General features: G+C 32.0%; 1 protein-coding gene across 4 annotated transcripts in view; it reads right to left on the bottom strand.

Moving 5' to 3' along the window:
- The window catches only part of krz (beta-arrestin protein kurtz), a 61,824-nt gene that overhangs the window by 13,041 nt on the left and 30,540 nt on the right, over positions 1-18,243 (bottom strand). For all 4 annotated transcript variants that reach the window (XM_085191559.1, XM_085191560.1, XM_085191561.1 and 1 more), the window contains one exon: positions 1,216-1,273. The gene's annotated coding sequence lies outside the window, so the exon portion shown is untranslated. The remainder of the gene's footprint in view (positions 1-1,215; positions 1,274-18,243) is intronic.

Raw genomic sequence — 18,243 nt, 5'->3', positions numbered from 1 at the left:
AATAGGTACAATATGTACAATGTCTCTAATATATTGAAAAAGTGAAAACCGAAACATTATATTACTAAATACATTACAAGCTAAAAAACATACCTACTAGTTAATAAAAAAACAAACATACCTCATAATATAAGTATGAAAAATATAATAATTAATATTTTCGCCTCCACTGGAATGTAATGACGAAAACTAACCAAAGCAATGAAGACTGAACGACGCCTTCTTTACAACGTAAACACATGTAGTTAATGGAAAGTATGAATAACTTCCATGATTTTGTGACGGCAATTGTAAATTTTACAGTAACTTAAGTACTTACTTAGTCGCTAATAATTTGAAAATTAAATTGTTTTTTTAATGTTTCTTTTTCTTCCCGCATATAAAAGTGTAGGCAGAAGGGCTCTAGTATTTTAAGACACTCTTTCTCCACCCTTCCAATTTTATGTACGCAACGCCTAGCTTTAACTTGTTTCCAGAGTAAGAAATTTTTCATTTCCCCGGGTGGAAACCAAACCGACAACCCCCGTGTTTACAGTCAGACACTGAGCCACTGCGCCTCATAATTTAATATTTCTTTTGAGGAAAATATAAATAAATAAATATTTTGTGAAATTCATGCTATAATAATTTGTTAATAATAAAAACCCAGTCAAATAAAGAAATATTGACGTACTTGGGCATAAATTCATATAAAAGGAAATAAACAATTAATAGAGATTGTATCATTTCACCCAAACCAAATATTCTCGATAACGAGATATTAACATTATAATACAATTTATTTTATGATAAAAACATTCCTACAATTCAAGAACTACAATGTTAATTTCTTTATAAACAACTTGCAGCAACAAGAGTACCTACGTAAGCTGTGAAAAAGCCGGCTCTATATCACGTTAAGTAAACTTAGAATGTATAATACCCTTCCGTAGTTTTCCATTTTGCAATAAAATATTTTCTAGAATAGTTTTTCTTGGAAGTTCTTACTTGAAACTTTTGCCGTCAGTAGGTACCTACCTACGAGTGTATAGTTGATATTATTGTGGAATATTTCTAAAAGCTTTTAATTTTATGACTTTCGAAATTTCAAAGTAAACATCTTAATGTAGTTTATTGCATTAATCCTGTTAAATAATAACATTCATAGATTAAATAAAGTTCACCGTTTTGCCAGGAAAATATAATATATTTAAACGAAATAGTTTATATACTTACAAATTCCTCGATGCGGCTCCAGGGTGCGCTTTAACACCTCACGCTACGCCGCGCCGCCCTGAAACAATAAAAAAAACAATGTTAGTACTTTTAAATATCATAGAGTATAATGTATAAGATAAAAAAAAAATAAACGTCAATATTAGCAAAAAACAAGCTAAAGTTAAAAGTTAGAACGACGAAGCGACGAAGTATGGGAGGTATCAAGTTGATAGATTTCGACACCCAATCATTACCAACATCCACTTCATCCGTAGTGGGCGACAGAGGACGAGATAATCAGTTCACCGGCCGTCACAAATGGATAGGGTAAGCATAATAATGCGTCACCAAAAATAACTGGATTGTGTTTGACATATTTTTTTTATTACAGTAATTAGATATTCATTTTATACGACTGTTTTAATTAGCAAGAACATAATAAAGAAAGTAATATCTTTACAAAATAGGAGAAAAACAAAAAATCACTCATTTCATTTAGTTAAAAGTTTAACGACTCAGTAACTATTATTTAAGTAATATAAATAACACGTTCTCGATATAGCAAAGAAATTAACATACATACACAAAAGAATAAAGAATTAAAAAACCATTTTATAACCTGATAAGCAAAGTTACACGTTAAAATAAAATTCACGCAAATATAACTACAAAAGCTCATTTAATCCACAGATAAGATAGAAGCCTGGCCACCGCTCCGCCGCGCGCCGCCGTGCCAACATGAGCGAGGCAGATCGCATCTTGTTTACTTTTCCATTTATATCCCATTCCTGCTTACTGAACATCCGTTGTCATTGGCCCTCCCTAGATTGGAGTTTATGTTGAATGCCACCGAAAGGTGAGAAAATAATGGGATCAAAGACTTTTGAAGATTCCGTATATCAACAGAAAAAACCGGAGCCGTTGTATTTACTTCTTTTATTAATGGGTTTGTTGTCCTTCTAGTAGATAATTAATTACGAGCAGAAAATTTTATTAATAATTATTAATTTTGCATTTTGTGTTTCAATCACAAGGAAAGTGCATATTATGTTTTTGGCCTCGTTTTTCATTCGTTATTTCATATTAATTGACAATTTAACTGCCTACCTTTACAAACAACATATATAATATAATTCCTAAATGTGATATGTAAATTTTCATTAATAATAATATTCATATTTCATACACACGATTTCTGAGGCACAGTTGCGAAGTATACGACTGTATATAATGGTTTTGGTTTCATTGCTAAGATACTTCAGGCAAATTAATGTCTTTAAAAGGCATTATATATCCCGCGCAATGTTGGGTAAGCCGAGTGAATCTGGTGTTAAGACACTCCGTTCTCACTAAGACATTTCAATTATCCATTTTTCGCCGAATTTTCGAGGCATTGCGTGTTGAATGGCGGAACTTAACGCCGCACATGAAAATATTACATATTTCTTTCCCCCGCGTGGGACTCGAACCCACAACCGTCGCGTTTACAGTCGCAAACCTCTGTGCCAAACACAAGTACCTATACCCATTACATAAATATACCCATGTTGATAATGCGCCTCGGAGAGCAAAACTACTACGTATCAGTGCTTACTAATATGCCAATCAATATTTACGCATAACAACGGAATAATTCTATATTCCTAGTTCTGAACCTTTCCCTATGTTATACTAATAAATAGAATATACTTCCTATATTGTTTAATGTAGAATTGTTTACGTTTTAACGTATTATCCTCTACAGACCACAGAATTCAAGTGGCCGCGCTCGATCAATCAATTGTATAATATTTCATATATAGTTTCATATACGCGATTAGGCAGGATGTTGTGCCAAAAAACACATATGATAAGCATAATTTATAACATTGGTTATTTTTTTGCCGCTTCATTGTAAATTGATACAAAAAATGTGTATAAAGCCTTGGATATGTTATTTTTGTATCAAAAGTTTATTTTAAATTAAAATCTTATATATGGAACCTAATTATATTTATTACTTCAACTTAAGCAATAATTTAGCTCTAGAGGTATAACTTTAAAATGTTTAACATGAAAAAAGTTATCAAATAAAATAATTAAAAGCGTTGATTATTCTTTTATTTTGACTATTTGGAAAATTCAATTATTGTTGTTCAGTAGTTCTAGCAAGCGAAGCCGCGAGTGGGTCACTAATTTAAAAAAAAGTTAAGAAAGAGCTTTTATAGATTCGAATGATCATTTCAAAATTATTCACTTAGTAAATTAACATGGAAAAACAGTTATTTCCATCATTACCTACGTACACTATGCCATTAAATAAATTAAATCGGTTGTAGCTAATATTTTGTAGTTGTAACATAGGATTGTTAATTAACTGCGTTATAAATTAATTGGACGGTAATTATTATTTACATTATTGAACTGGTTCCGATAATTTATACAACTGGAAAATTACTTAAAAGCTTAGCTTTAATCGTAGAATACATTTATTCAGATTAGCTGTAGTAAACAGATATGTAATATTATCGCCAGTCAGTAAGTAAGCCAGTGCCAGTCGTGGCGCAGAAGATTGCAATTGTATGCGACGGTTTTGGGTTTAATTCGGCGGAGAGTGGAGAACGGAAATAATGCTGTAATGGGAACGGAGTACCTTTAACACTAGATTCTCAAGTTTCCTCTCCTGCTAAGTACAGGATAAAAAGTACTATTTTAGTTCCAAGTAAAAATAATAAAATGGCTGACTGTCATAACTCAATCAAATAAAATACTTAGAAAAGAGGAATTTAAATGTATTGCCGTATAGTATACGAGGGAGAGACCTGTTTTTAATCATTCGAAGCTAACACCCTCTGTACTAAAAAGAGGGTGGCTTTCGCGCAGCAAAAACTCTGATATAATCATTATGAAAGTACCCATAGGTATCCTTAGTGGTAGACCTACAGTCATATTATTCTATTATCATAGGTAAATAATAATAGCTAAGGTGGTAGGTGCAATTTTACATTTTAAATATACATATAATATAATTATGAATTAATTTAATTGATGGTTTTCTGGAGAGGCACATGTAAGTAAAAATAAACAAACGCCTTCTCAGTTTTCAAAAAAAATATTTTTATATCACGATTAGCTCAAAATAATAAAACAAACACATTTTGGCATTACGCATAGGTTTAGAGCCAAACTATCTTGTAAAAGTTTTAAGCTTTAAAGTAATCTAGAGTGCATGGTACAAAACTCTACAAAGCTAGTGTTGTTAGATCTAGAGAGGGCTAAGGAAAGAGGAGGATTGGAGGGGCGTTAACGAGTACGTTGAGGGATAATGGACACTCCAGTGATTGAGAAAGGTGCACGAGGGCGCACTATTGCCGGTTTATGTTCTAGACATGTTTACTATTTGAAGCCTTTTCGGTGTATGGAAAAACAAGTTCTTTGTAAGATAAATAAAAAAAATATATAGATATTATTGGAATCCAAATAGAATTACATAAAAAGTTGTATTTTGGGGTGCTGTGAGAAAAGTCATTATTACACATAATAATGTAAACATATTGAATCAATCAGTTAGTGACTCCTTTCTCCATTTTTGGTCCACTTAAATACATTATTCCCTTACATAACATTACAAAAATGGATGTTTTCATCATAAATCAATCACTTAATAAGCACTGTATACGACTGTGCGTTAACTACGAGTATATTCCCGATATCGAGGACTCTAACAATGCAGTGCTCCGATGAGCCGGCGGTGCTACAATGGCGCGACGACATATTGGCGGACGTTGGGGAGAGGCCTGCTATTATTCCTCTTGTTCTATGTTTACAATACAAGTGTTTCATAGTTTGTTTACTATGTGATACCTGCGCGTTGTGCAAGAAGAAATAATAAAGGTATAAATGTACACAATCGTAAGTAATATGTATATATTTTTAGTGTAGCGGGACCCAATGCCGCTTGCCAATAAATACTAATCCATAACTCCCTAACATTAGACCCTAACAATAGAATTTACAGTAATCTATCTATCTCATGACGGCTTTAATAAAAAATATTTATTCGCTAATAGACTAAAACAGAAATTCATAAAATTTCACGAAATTGCGACAAATGTAAATACTTTTTCTCTTGATTATATAAAATTTTAATTTCAAGCACCACACCGAGATAAAAGGTTTGGATGGAGATTAATGGAAACGAACATTAAAAGGGTTAAAAGCAGATATAAAATATTAACCAACATTTTATTTTACCTAAATATACTTCATTAGTATATTACAATACAAAACAATTGCACTTCCTTAGTTAACACTAAAAATTGAAAAAAAATCCAAAGTAAAAATATCAATATTTATTTGAGTTAAATGATTGAAAAAGCTCTACTCAGTTTTTTATACGTTGCCACAAACATACGAATAGATACGTACGATAAACTTATCACACCCCTCGTTTGCTACAGGGGGTAAAAAAAATAATAAACGCAAGCCTGTAAGTGTCACTCGTAAACTGAAATGCGGTAAAATGCATGGCCCGGCATCGTCCCGTATGCATTAGTCACGTCAGACGGCGGAGACTAGGCGGGAGAATGTAGTTGCATCTCGTAATGGACTCTGAAATAACTTTGCGTTATTTGCTTTTGCGTACTTCGCATACGTTATGAGATATTTTATATTAAAATTTGTAATAAATATAAATATTTTTTATTTCGCTGAGTAAAAATAATAGTGTTTAGTAAAATAAAACAACAACGAGCTGACATCGGAAAATGAAACTTTAAAGAAGAAGAAGAAGAAGAAAGTAAGATAAGCTTTATGTTTTCATATATGGCGGAGTAAGCAGAGAAAACTTAGTGTTCAACCCGAATCGAGAAATTCAATGCTTGACACACGAGCAGTGAAACTCTGGGCCATGCCAAAGTGCAAAAATGAAAATAATTCATTACTCGAGTTCCCGTCTTATTTTGTTTTTAGCTCACTTTCACGCTATATCTTGTACATAGCAGGGTATGCAATGGGAACCTGGGGACATGTTTCATACTGTCCTCCGAATACTCGAGGCCTTGTGTGTTGAATGGAGGAATTCAACGCCGCGCTTTTTCCCTCGTTACCAGAGTGAGGAGATAGGAATCGAACCCACAGTTACACGCTTTTGCCGATTTCAACTATAGCGCGAAAACAAATATAATTCCTCTCCGAGCGATCAAACTTACAACTATCGTATTTTGTTTTACAGTTAAACGAGTGTAGATAAATTTTGACAAAAATTTAAATATTTCATGCATTTTCGGTCATATATGCAGAGCCGAGCAGAACACAGGAGAACGGTTTACTACCAAGGTATTCTCTCTTAGGCATTGCTATTAAATAAAATATAATATAATATTTTTCTCTACTACTTAATAATAGAGCAAAGCTTTTAGCCACGAAAAGCTTCCACCCAAATATGTGTCGTTTCTAATTTTTCGTTATGAGAATTTACCTTTGTCAGAAATACGTGAGAGCTGGAAAACGAAATGGACGAATATTGTTGTAACAGTTTTTTATATGTTTTAATGGAGCGAGTTCTATGATAGAGAAATAGCTGTTATTTATTCAACATACTATATATTTACTATCAATGATAAATTATTGTAATTAAATTAATAAAAACAAATATTCTACACACAAAAGAAAGGACAACAATAACAAAATATCTAACATAAAAGTAATAACTAATAACTATATTTTTATAAGTCTTAAGGCTATAATTACTATCATAATAGTAAAACTGTTATAAAAAAATATCCATCACAGAGATCCAGGGGCGAGGCGTGCCGTCCACACTTTATGTCGCGTATTAAAGCTATGCACAATGGATTAGGTCTATATACGGCGGTTATAGTGCGGTCAAGGTTCATAGAAGATTGAGAACGCCCCGCTATTTATTGCTGGCATTAAGCGCTCAGCTCAGTGTACTTTCAACGCCAGGGTTACATACAATCTTTGAACTTATTAAGACGATGGCTATATATTACTGCACTTCTATAGCAGTGGAATGCAGACCAGATGCTCTTCCAAATGTGCAACTTTTATAAAGAAAACTTTTAAAATGGGTTAGCTCTTAATTCTGTTTCGTTTGGGTTTGAATCCCACTGGAGGAAAAATAAAATATTTAATATTTTATTTTCTTCGCTCTGTCGTCGAGCCAAAAACGCGGCGATAAGTACTGCCACACCTCCAGAATTGGGCGGAAAATGGAGAATGCAGTGTCTTAACACTAGGTTCCCTCTTCTATTAATAAAACCAATATCAATTAATGTCATTATTAATAATTTAAATATATTCACTATACAAAATTGTTAGACAGCAATAACTAGTTGTTATAACAATAAAGTATCTTGTCTATTAAAAAGGAAATCGACGTAGAACAGATTCAAAAGGCCTCATCGATATAACCCAATTACACTGTGTTTTACGGGCTTCATCGGGGCTCAGCTTAACCGGCCAGTCAAAGGGCTTATTGCTTGCTTTTTTTGTCACGAGCTTAACCCAAACCCGCGGGAATAGCTTCAGGGTGGCCCCCTATTCTCTTATGACATCATATAATATTGTTATGGCGCCCATAAAATTGTGTCAAAATATAATAAAGTCATAGTCGTATGTCTAGGAGAAATATGTTTGGAGGAAATTATTAAAGTTATTTTTGCGACAGATTAACTAATGTAACTTTTTCTATATGACATATCGTTAAAAGTTAGAAAAAACGCTTGATAACTATTCATTTTCTACGCCTCTTTCGATTGTTAAGAGAAGTTAGAAAACTGGCGTTAAATACATCATAAAGTTTCTTTCAAGTCCCTCTTTTGCTGATATTTCTGGAGACATTTTGTTTGTGAAAATAAAAGCTATATAAATAAATGAAAATCCAAGTAAATGAAGGTAGTCGATGTCAACAGCTAGGTAGATTTCAGGTACATTTCATATTTCACAGTTACAAAAGGGTTCACCGTTCTGTTTCAGGTTAAATTGCAAGCACAAAAAAGAGTTCAATAACTGAAAATTTCAATCGGTTTTGCAACGCAACAAGAGAATGTAAAACGTGAGTGCTATTGAGAACGAATTGTACAATTTCACTGATGTATTTATTATTTTTTTGTAACCAATTTTCATAGTAAACAACAACAATTACAAGCAACAAGACAATATTATTTTATATTTTTTATAAGGCCAGTCGTGGATTTCGATTTCCTCTCGGGTAAATAAAATCTATATATATAAAAGGACTTGTCCTCACTGACTGAGGTAAGACGCACTCACAGCCGTAACCGCTGAAGGTAGAAACGTGAAATTTGGACAGATGTTTACTTTCGTAATCTGGACATCCACTAAGAAGGGATTTTGAAAAATTTTAACTCTAAAGGGGTCAAATAGGGGTTGAAAGTTTGTATGGAAAAAAATGTAAATCGGCACCGATTCTTATAAAATTTGAAATTTAGATTTTGAAAAGTATTTAATTGAATACGTTTTTCACCGTTTTCTAGAATTCACCCCCTAAGGGTGCAAATAAGGGGTTGAAAGTTTGTATAGATTTTTTTTAAATCGGCACCAATTTTTATAAAATTTGAAATTCAGACTCTTAAAAGTATTTAATTGAACACATGTTTCATGGTTTTCTAGAATTCTTCCCTTAAGGGTGCAAAATAAGGGGTTGAAAGTTTGTATGGACAAATTCTTAAATCGCCACCGATATTTATGAAATTAGAAATTTAGACTCTTAAAAATATTTAATTGAACATGTGTTTCATGGTTTTTTAGAATTCACCCCCTAAGGGTGCAAATAAGGGGTTGAAAGTTTGTATAGATTTTTTTTAAATCGGCACCAATTTTTATAAAATTTGAAATTCAGACTCTTAAAAGTATTTAATTGAACACATGTTTCATGGTTTTCTAGAATTCTTCCCTTAAGGGTGCAAAATAAGGGGTTGAAAGTTTGTATGGACAAATTCTTAAATCGCCACCGATATTTATGAAATTAGAAATTTAGACTCTTAAAAATATTTAATTGAACATGTGTTTCATGGTTTTTTAGAATTCACCCCCTAAGGGTGCAAATAAGGGGTTGAAAGTTTGTATGGAATAATCTTTAAATCGTCACCGATTTTTATAAAATTAGAAATTTAGACTCTTAAAAATATTTCATTGAACACATGTTTCATGGTTTAATAGAATTCACCCCTAAGTACGCAAGCGAAGCTGCGCGCGTCCGCTAGTATTTCATAATTTAATTTCTTCGCCCTGGTTTGGAGGCAAAGCGCGGCGTTGATTTCCTCCACTCATCACGCAATTATTCCGGAATTCTACAGAAAGTAGAGAACGATGTGTCTTAACACTAGGTTCGGATGCTAAAAAAATATATAATTTTATATAATATTTTTATTATAAAACAATCTTCTCTATTCTTTGACATCGGAGAAAAATCCAATTTATTTTATTCATAGAATTTTAAGTAAGAAAATTAAAGCAGCAAATGCTTTATATTCAAAGCTTGGGAGGATCGATATTAAACAATGTTTACTTAAATAAATTTATAAACTAAGCTTACCGGCATTTTTTTACCGTGGTGTTGAAATGTTACTTTAAATAATTGAACAAGATTTTTACACGTAACACCGCAATGAAACATTGTCTGACGACCATGGTGGTTGTCGGTTCAATCCCTTTCGAAGAGAAAGTTTACTAAAAATATTATAAGATATACTTTACGAAAACGGATCGACTGAAAGATTATGATATAGGTAGGTACTATTACTACAGCGGCGATTGTATAACAATATTTTTAGTGCACTACGTTATGTCGGACATTAGATATATGTAGAGTACCTATTGCAAAACTGCAAATGTCTTATTTCTAGTGACACTACATGAGACACTAGAAAAAGTGTGCTGTAATCGCAAGATACAAATTAAATATATTACCAAAAATACTCTTAATATATTGATATTCGTTTATCTGTACGTATACAGATATATATAGATCTGCATAATTAAATAAGAATTCTTCAATATTATAAATAATACTAAGCAGAATACATTCAAGAATACGTAAGAAGCTTATAACAATGTCTTATTATTTACGCAATATGTTATGTTGCCGATATCGAATGGACGATCACATAGATATACTGTAGCGCCTTGTGATAATAATTTTACAATAGAGTTCCTGTGGAGGGACGGCGCCGCCAATGTACTTCAGCGACAATTTAATTTTTAATAAATAAAAAATTAAATCAGCTTCACGCTGCATCCCGCACACAGCAGGGTAGGCAGAAGATTGCGTGTTGAGTAGCGGGACTCAACATCGCGCTTTGCCTCGGCACCAGAGCGAAGGAATAGAAATTAAATTAAAAAAAAAATCATTTTCTCGAGTGGGGATCGAACCCCCAACCAGTCGCTTTTACATGGCCGGATTTAATAGAAATATTATTTAGCAATTACGTATGTTTTTTCAAAGAACCAGTAGATCCTCAGTTGGGCCCAAAAGTTATTAGAAGCAGACACTTTAATAGATTACCCAAGTCTAGCAACTTTGTGAAAGGTATACACTTGATAGAGTGAACTTAATGACATATCAAAGAACCGAGGCTTTCAACGCCTCGAAGAGGGCTTCGACTACGTGTCTCCCATTTGTAAGTATTTGTATTTCAACACTAGAGAATACAGATCTTTTAAATTATGAAACTGAAAATCAATTCTGAGATATTTCTAAGAAAATTCTATGCTTAAGTCGAGTAAGAAATAGCAATTCTTCTATTTCAGGGGCGGAAAATCGATCTAGCTAGATTTCATTTCTAGAAAACGTCGCTGTATCCCTGTTTTAGCTCAACGTTAAACTACTACAAAATCATTAAAATACGATATAATATATCTACCAATATGTAAAACCTTGACACAACGACAATAGCGATCCATATTTTTTTTCTTCAATATAAAAATATTATAGCAATATTAAATTCTATATACGCAAAAGTTAATATTTCGAAGAGAGCGTCAATTCTGAGAAGAATTGGCCAAATTATGTTGTAGGCGCGGCTGAACAACTTACTGTATAATTAATATTATTAATGTTTATCCAAAATCTCAATTTAATATTAATTGGTTTAATTAGAAACTTATTGTAAAATTTAAGTCTCATTCAGTCTCTCAGTCAAAATATGGAAAACTTGAGAAAGACGGTTTTGGTAGAACTCAATTCATTTGTTTTTTGAAAGGTGAATACATAATAAATGACAGCATGTATAAAATATAAATTATAGTTACTACTATACATTTTTATATCAACTAAAGTAAAAAAAAATATTATAAAGCTGAAGAGTTTATTTGATTGAAAGCGCTAGTGTCGGGAACTATAGGTTAGTCTAGATTTTTTTTAATGTTGTATAATTTATTTATATAGAAGTGAGTACAGTGGTGAAGCCGTAAATATAAGATCATGTTTTTTTCTTTTGTAACAATATTAGAAAAAGGATCCGTACAAATTGTTCGAAACTCGATTGTATAAGAAAGATTCAGCTGTGTTATAAGCATTTCTTAATGTTTAGAAGGCATGCAACTTTTAGGTAAAAATGAAAATTTTTTTTATAGATACTTGTAAAGAGTAAAAATATTGGCAAAGAAAATTTATAAAAAAATATATATTTAGGAAAATATCAGGTGTACTTAATGAGATTTTTTATAATTGAATTGGTTCGGCACAAAGCTCAAACATTAAAAGAAAGGCCAATTGGCGGCGTCGTCGTAGAATTACTTTTGTTATTAAATTTCACGTCGACGTTAACGGGCCGACAATACGATTTGACATCGCTTGAACCTAGGATCATATTATTATTATTATTATGTTTCAAAATTATTAGAAAAGGAAAAGCTCCTACAAAGGTTTTTTTTTTTAATTATAAGTAACTAAAATGAAAAGTTAGCACCAAAGAGTTATTTGATAACTATAGTTATACAGTTATACAGTTTATATTATATACAGTTTATATTACAACATAGTTTTATTTCTCGGAGTTAACCCTAATTGAGAAAAATGACTCTTGCCGTAGGATGAGATAATGAAAATAAATTACCAAGTTATTTTTATTATTTTTAGGGTTCCGTATCTTTTAAGGGAATAAGGAACCCTTATAAGATCACTTTGTTATCCGTCTGTTTGTCTGTCAAGAGCCTTTATTTCGAGAACGCTTAGAAATATCGGGTTGAAATTCAAATCATATACTCAGGTGCCTTGATTTCCTGAAAAACTCGTATTTCTACATTTACTTAAAAAAGATATGATCCTTTTTTATATCGGAAAAAACGCGTATTTCGACATTATAAAGGGAATCAAAATTAATAGGGTGCTTCCGGTTGATCTAGAATTATGAAATTTGGCAGCTAGAATTTACGGGAAATACTAGTTCAGGAAACAATCTGAAAACTACTTTTTGGTTAATTTGTGGTTAAATCCTATAAAAATAAAATAATATCCTTAAAAGGGAGGCAAAATTTGGTACTAAAGTCGTTAGTTCAAGTGAGGTATCAGAAGAAAGCGCCCTGGCTAAGCTGGGCTTGAATTTTCGAAGAAGCACGAGACCTTTAATTATGAATGAAAACGGAAGCTCGAGAACAATCTCAGACTTAAGATCGATTTACAAATACGGGCCTTAAGAGATGGACTTCTTGATTGTACGTACACTCATGCCAACGAAATGAAAAAACGCATTCTGTGTTATTATATCAAGAAAACATTTGTAAATATAACATACGCGATTTTGATAACATTCAATCAATTCTAATACATTCCTTGTACTGAATATAATAATGTAAAAAGTTTATATACTCCACTCTGTATTCATGTTAGCTAATATTGTCAGAACTTTATATACCTTCATCTCATTAAAAGTTTCCATGAATGAGTAGGGTTTCGTAATAAATCTCGAACTAGTTTTTTTTTCTCTATAATATTAATATTTATTAATAGCTAAAAATATAATAAAAATATATGTTTGAGGCTACTTAAGTATTTACATGGGATGTTATTTTATATGTAGAATATATCACTAGTCCTACCTAGATAAAAAAAACTAAATAATTTTTAAATATCGTAGCGTCGTGTGACAGTATTTGACTTTGACAGTCATTGACAGACGACGACAGACTTTGCCGGACGCTATATTTATGGGCTCTTGGCCATAAATAAAGAGCAACAACAACAACAATTATGGGCTCGGGGCAGAAATTTTTTAGTTAACACTCGTGACACTACTTTCCTTACCTACACTACTGTATGCAAGAAACGTAAAAAAACTATTAAATATCCTTACAAAACTTATCAAATATCTTCACATTTGAATTTCTACTGTTATCTGCACAACAGTCAACAATTGAAACAAGCTTCACCGTACAAGTGTGAGATGAAAGAGAAAAAAAACATAAATAGCGATAGCAATCGTATTTTTATATTGACATTTACACTTACACGCAGCGATCTTCCATATACATACTTATACATAAACCACATCTATATAAATATGAATTTGAACCATTTGAAATGAAAAGTTCATTCAGTATATAATGGAAGCTACGTCTTACCTAAGACCTTTAGACGAATTCGTAATGTTATTATATCACAGGATTGAAGGCTCTATAAATTTAAAGAAGTAAAATATAGCTACGTTTTTTAGACATTGTAAGTACCTACAGGTAATACACCTATCTAACATAGTAAATTTTTATATATGAATATTTTTCATTAGATAATACAAAGAAGGATCTCCTACAACTATAGTCATAAATAAAAAAGAAGTATAATAAACATATTGAAATATAAAATGTACAAATGTATAATATAAGTAAAGTAACAAAGCCTGGTATATGCCGCCCCGCCCGCCGCCCTCCGCCCGCCGCCCGCCGTAGCTAATTATTCGATTCAGCAAAGCGATTTACCCGCTGTAAGGCCGCGCCGCCCACGCCTCCTTACAGGAAATTCAATTGTTACTATTTTCTATGCTCTATACAAATTATGTACAATATTATCAGATAGCAATGACATGAAGATGATAATGAGCATATTGTAGTCGCTTTATTGTTGACTTGCTATTATTTAACATGCCATAATTAGTTTACTACCATTTCATGTAAATTAAGTATATTTTGTGATAGTTTTATAATTTATTAATTAATTGCAAGTATCTACTAGAAATTATTAAATATATGCATATAGATTGTATAAATAACTATCCGTTACAATAGTAGAAAAATTAAAATAATCCATCTCCTGGAATCACAATCACACCCATCAATCCCACGAAGCTCTCAAATCATATTAAAAAAAATCTAGAACAATAAAAAAACGGATGATGTACGCAGCAGTAGCTTATTCAAATTCCCAACAGCTGGTTCTGTTTACACGCTCGTAAATCACGATAGCCAGATTACAACGCACCGTAATGAGATTTCGTAATCGCGCGACTCGTTTAATATCCTCCTCGACTTTGATTATTTACTTCAACTGTTTAGACAGTTTGATCTTCATTAAACTTTAATTATTATCTACTCTTTGCTTTTAACTTCTAATTACTTACTTAATTACTTAAAAAGAGTATGTATATAGAAGGAATTTCGTCTCAATTTTGTCAAAATTACATTGGAACTTATGTATTTGAACAAGTAATTATAAAGATAATTAAAATTGTGTTTATATATTGTTGCAGAAAGAAAATGATTTAACAAAAAGCCTATATTTTAAAAATAGGTATAATATTTTATAGATACTTGTCGTCAAACTCGCTTTAACTGCGCTGGTACAGCGGTGCGTGTAACGATAATAAAAATAATTGCTAATAAAATATATTTAAATAAAAGATTAAATGCCATTAAGGTTTCATTACTTCCGTTTGGTGATTAATGAGGAATAATAAAATATATAGTACTGGAAAACTTCTAATCAATTATATCAGAGTATAAAACCACCCCACAAAATTTTAAATAACGTATATAAATAAGACGGATTAAATTACAGTATGACATAATTTAACTATGGAGTGTATTTAACCTCCTAACTTTGGTGCAAAAAGCGGCGTAGAGTTCTACCACTAAACAAGCTGTTGGGCGGAAAATGGGGAACGGAGTATCTTAATACTAGGTTCCTCCTATTTTTCCTTCCATATTTTTTTATCCCGTAATATATTGTTATAAAAAAATAGGTATTTGTTCATGTGTTTTGTCAAAGGATAAATAATAGATAGTAATAATAATAGATAGAGGATAAAAAAAAAAGAAACGAAATTATAACAAAGTTAAGAAACAATGTTATTGGTGGCCTTTGAATAGAACCAAAAATTTTTGTCTGCTTGTGTGTGCGTATGTTCACGCTAATCTCAGACGGCTTAACTGATGAAATTAAATTTTTCACTATTGTATTATTATAGTATTTGGGTTTCCTTAACATTTAATATTTGTTTCATTTTAAAGAATCTCGCTCGACCAAATTGCTATAAGTAACTGATTTATTGAATTGGCTGAAACTTTACTTTTCAGTATAGATAGAGGTATTACTTCTAAAATGATATTGTTTAAGAAAACGCAATTAATACAGATTAGTGATTAATAATTATGAATTTCAAGCGGGTGAAGTCGCGAGCGGGTCGCTAGTAAACAATAAAATTATTTTTATCTTAAGAAATGTCTCGTGACTCAATAACAGGGCTAAAACGAACTAGAAAGTGCGTCCTATTTTCTATAAACTAACGATGTACTCGACAAATGACGTAAATGAAGCAACTCGTTATTTTCTTTTTGTAAGTTAGGATAGATTATTATTATTTACTGACTCAAAAATTGTGATAGCACGTAAGACGTGCTTTTGTGAATGCGTGGTACTCAAATAAGTTTCACGTTTTTCCGCGTAACAGTGTAGGTAGAAGGAACGTAACACTCCGCTCTCCGCGCACCAGACACCACACGCATAGAATGAGAATAGAAAGTGTATATAAATAATAAATAATAATCTATACTAATATAATAAAGCGGAAGAGTTTGTTTGTTTGTTTGTTTGAACGCTAAGATCTCTGGATCTACTGGATCGATTTACTTTGTTTTTGTTTTGTATGAATGCTGCATTCTTCAGAAGTGCTATAGGCTATATAATATTACATTACACATATGTACTAATAAATTAAAATACTTTCTAATTTGACATGCAATTTATTCTGCCATGTTAACAACAACCGTCGTCGCTACGCGACCGCGTTCGTTACCGCGTCATTTTGATATTCATCCTTATGAAAATAAATATAATAGTCACTTTAAGCATTTCATCTAGATTGAAATTATATTTCTATAGAAATTATATTCTTATATTTCAAGCAGGCGTAGCCGCGTCCGGGTCCGCTAGTGTGTCATAAATATCAAATACATCTTTAATCCACAAAGGGATATAATCATCGGAGATTTGATGTGGATAGTTCTAAGTATTTACTAAAGTTCAAAGGTAGCCTGCATACATGTATGTATATAGAAATATTATTAAGTTACATTACTAAAAATATAAACAAAGGTCCAAAAATAAAAATATGATTGAAATTTCAGACAAAAAAAAGAATATAAATGGTGGAAAGAATTTGTATTATCCTAATTGAAAAACTCAACGCTCTTATTTTAGTCCCGGTCTACTTAAATAAATCATTCGTCGGGAATATTTAGGATATTATATTTTATTCAAAGAGATCGATCCTGAATCCTCGTTTATATTTCTAAATGTTACAATACGAGAAAGGTCGTGGATTCAAATTCCAATTGATAACAATAGCAATTGTAGTATATGACTTTCTATACATATTTTTTGTAGTACTTAGTATTCACATACAAAATATAATATTATCTATACTAATATAATAAAGCGGAAGAGTTTGTTTGTTTGTTTGTTTGTTTGTTTGTTTGAACGCTAAGATCTCTGGATCTACTGGTCTGATTTACATTGTTTTTGTTTTGTATAAAAGCTGCATTCTTCAGAAGTGCTATAGGCTATATAATATAACATTACACATATAAACTAATATATTTTAAAGTACTTTCTAATTTGACATGCAATTTATTCTGCCATGTTAATAACAACCGTCGCGTCGCTACGCAACCGTTACCGCGACATTTTGATATTCATCCTTATGAAGTTTGATAAATAATTAAGGAGATGTCACTGATTCGAAATGACTTAGCCTTCGGGCGGCATAGTATGAGTATGCCCGACGCGAAAATATTCTTATAGTTCAAGCAGGCGTAGCCGCGTCCGGGTCCACTAGTACATTATAACACTAAAAACATACGTTTAAATTTAAGTATAACATTAAAAGTAATGTAGAAGCAATTATAATTAAAGCGTAAAAAGAAATGGTATTCATTCACAAAATTAGTCATTACGGCACCGTACATTGAATTGTTTTCATAAGCCGGTGAAGTGCTCACTGCTAGGCTAAAGCCTTTTCAGACGTTTGTTTTTGTGTTGAGCACACAAATATACGGCCGCAACACGACGGAATGAAAACGGGAACCCAGGCGTAGGGGCTTCGATATAAATTACTCGCAATTGAAAACTTCCCTGGATAGAGTGATGTTACGACTGTGGTTTACGACTTAATATTGGATCCCGCAACAGCAAGGTAGGTAGTTGGAACCTAGTGTTAAGACACTCCGTTCATCACATTTTGCCGAATTCTGGAGGCATTGCGTGTTGAGTGGCAGAACTCAACGCCGCGCTTGCCTAGACACCAGAGCGAAAAAATGGAAATATAAACGTAAATAAATATTTCACTTCCTCGTACATAGATAAAATATTTTAGTCAAATTTATTTATTTATTAAAAAGTTTTAATGTCAATCATTAATTGAAATTGAAATTCAAACTTTATGTGTATTATTTCAATTACATATATTAATTAAGTTTTCCAATTGGCAAAACCATTTAAACAAAATATTAAAGGATAGGAAGATGTTCGGATCGCTAAGATAATTATCTGACCGACCCTCGATTGATACATAATGTACACCTACCGCAAAT

Source organism: Heliconius melpomene, chromosome 10, assembly GCF_056956725.1.
Source record: "Heliconius melpomene rosina isolate 202511_hmr_F chromosome 10, ASM5695672v1, whole genome shotgun sequence".
NCBI lineage: Eukaryota > Metazoa > Arthropoda > Insecta > Lepidoptera > Nymphalidae > Heliconius > Heliconius melpomene.
Note: the sequence above shows the minus strand (reverse complement) of the source record. Positions and strands in the feature narration are given on the sequence as shown.